Source organism: Struthio camelus, unplaced genomic scaffold (assembly GCF_040807025.1).
Source record: "Struthio camelus isolate bStrCam1 unplaced genomic scaffold, bStrCam1.hap1 HAP1_SCAFFOLD_112, whole genome shotgun sequence".
Lineage (NCBI taxonomy): Eukaryota > Metazoa > Chordata > Aves > Struthioniformes > Struthionidae > Struthio > Struthio camelus.
The window spans coordinates 77501-80000 of record NW_027182740.1 but is presented as its reverse complement, the minus strand read 5'-3'; the positions used below and the strand labels follow the sequence as shown (position 1 = coordinate 80000).

Here is a 2500-nt window from a genome sequence, read left to right as displayed (position 1 = left end):
CGTGGCGGTGGGTGTCGGGCGCACCCCGCGGGTGGACGCTCCGCCGAGGGGCGCTGGAGCCGGCTGGCGGGTGCCGGGTTCCCCTCCGCGCCCCGCCTCGTCGCTGCCGCTGAGGCTGCCGCCGTCGCCGCGAGGCGGCGGTGGCCCGGCGGCGGGCGGCGGCGGGGGAGGCACCCCCGCGGGGATTTCAGGTCGTTTCCCTCACCCCAGGGCCAGGTACCTAGCGTCCGCGCTTCTCCTGCCTCCCCTCGGTGACCCACCCGTGTGGTCCCGTGTGCCAGCGTGCTCCTCCCGGGCGCTGCGCTGCGCGTGCCGCACCGGCCGTGCCCTGCCGGCCTTCCACGCTTCCTCCTCCCCTCCCTTCCCCCCCCCCCCCAACCGCTCCAGCCGCCCCACGCCGTGCCGTGGGGGCCGCGCTGCGAGTCGGCCGGGCCGGGGGTGGCGGGGGGCGGCGGGGGGGGGGGGGGCGCGCTGGGAGGAAGGAGGAGGGCCTCCGGCCACCGCGGCCGCCGGTAGCGGCCCCCCCGGGTAGGGATGGCCATGGGCCCCGGGCTCCGGGCCCGAGGGTTCTCGGTCGGAGAGCCGGGCGGGGGTTTAAAGACTCGGGCGGCCCGATGCGACCCGGGGGGCAGCCGGGCGTGCTGCCGGAGGGGCCGGGGGGTCGGCGCGCGCGGGCGCCGCACCCCCCCATGCCCGCCGGCGCGGCCCGTGCATGCCCCGCGGGCAGCCGGGACGGAGAGGGGTACCCTGCCCCCTCTCTCCGCGGTCTGGTCTCGGCGGAGAGACGCCGCGCGGTCGGCTTGCGCCGGCCTGCCTCGAACGCGCGACCCCGGCGCGAGCGCGTGCTCGCCGCCGGGACGGCGAGCCCCCACCGCGGGTGGTGCGGACGCCGAGCCCCAGCGCATCCCTTCTCCTCCCTGGCCGGTGCTCTCAGTCTCCCGCCGTGGCCGTCGGCGGCACCCTTCCTTCCCTCCCCCCCCCGCCCTGCCCCGGCACTCCGCCATCCGGCGCGCCTGCCTCGCTCTGCCCGACCCGGCTTCGCTGGGCGGCAGGCGGGCGGCGGGCGGGCGGGCGGGGGCGGCCCCTCCCGGTCTCCGCGTGGAGGCGGGGAGAGCGGGCGCCGTTCCCCGTCCGTCCCGCCTCGCCCGTCTGCCTGCCGCCAGGCGTCTGCCCGCGGAAGGGACGGGCGAGTGCGTGGCGTCGCTCGGGAGGCTGCGTGTGTGCAGGCGGGTGTTGGGTGCCGTCTCCGGGGCGGCGGAGCTGGAGGCCGGTGAGGCGAGCGAAGGAGCTCGGAAGCGTGCGGCTGGCGGGTCGCGGGCGCGCGGGCAGCGGGTGGCGCCGCTCCCAGCGGCGGCCGGGCTCCGACGCCGGGGCTCCGCGGGGACCCACACCCCGGTCCCTGAGGCAGGTGGCGCGGCTGGCGCGCCGCTCCCTGCTGGGCCAGGCCGAGCCGGGCGCCTGGGCCGGACTCGAAGCGAGAAAGGGGTTGTCCCAGGTCGGGAGCGAGGGCTCCCCGCCCCTCTCGTTCGGGTCTGTTCTCCCCCCCCCCCCCCTTTTTTTTTCCCTCTGTGCTTGTACGGTCAGTGAGGCGTGCCCTCTCTCTCCGCTGTCCCTTGCTCAGCAGCCGGCGTCGGCGTGAGGAGGGAGGCAGAGCGGATGGGGGCCCTCAGGGGGCTGCGAAAGCTGCCCGGTCCCCCCGCGCGCGCGGTGGGGACCGAAACCGAGACAACTCTTAGCGGTGGATCACTCGGCTCGTGCGTCGATGAAGAACGCAGCTAGCTGCGAGAATTAATGTGAATTGCAGGACACATTGATCATCGACACTTCGAACGCACTTGCGGCCCCGGGTTCCTCCCGGGGCTACGCCTGTCTGAGCGTCGCTTGACGGTCAATCGTCACCCCCATTGCCGCGTTGGCGCAGCGGTGTGCCGCCCCTCGGGGGGGGGCCGGGGGGGGCGGCGGCGGCGGCGAGTCGGTGGGGGGGCGGCGGCGGCGGTGAGTCGGCGGCGGCGGCGGAGCCGGGACCACCGGTGCGTGCACCGGTGGCCCCGGTCTTCCGGCTGGCCTGCCTGCCCGGCTCCGGCCGACCGTCCGCCTCCACCGTCCGCGGCCGGCGTGCCTTGCCCTGCCCTCCCTCCCCTCCGAGCCCGGTGGCCACCGCTGCCCTGCGCGGTGTGTGCGGTGTGGCGCGGCTGGGGCGCCTCGCAGGCCCGCGCCGCCGGGGAGAGGGGGTGCCTCTCCTCCCCGTGTGGGCCCGGGCCTTCGTCCCCCTAAGTGCAGACTCGGGAAACCCCCGCTCCCGGAGCGCCCGCTGTGCGGAGTTCGTCCCGCCGGGCCCCCAGGTTCGGTCGGTCGCGGTGGCCCGGCACCTGCCGCCGCCGCCCGCCGCCACCGCCAGTGCCCGCCGTACGACGGCTCTCCTCCACCACTCTCCCGGTGGTGCGCTGGTCCCCCGTTCCCCTCCGGCGGGGGGGGACGGCCGGCTGCCTTTCTTCCCCTC

The 2500-nt window shown here is 77.7% G+C and overlaps 1 non-coding gene across 1 annotated transcript; it reads left to right on the top strand.

The window, feature by feature from the left end:
• The first annotated feature begins 1727 nt into the window (after nucleotides 1-1727).
• On the top strand, nucleotides 1728-1880 carry LOC138065513 (5.8S ribosomal RNA). The gene has a single exon (XR_011138542.1). It is a non-coding gene; the product is annotated as a 5.8S ribosomal RNA (ribosomal RNA).
• Nucleotides 1881-2500: the final 620 nt, after the last annotated feature.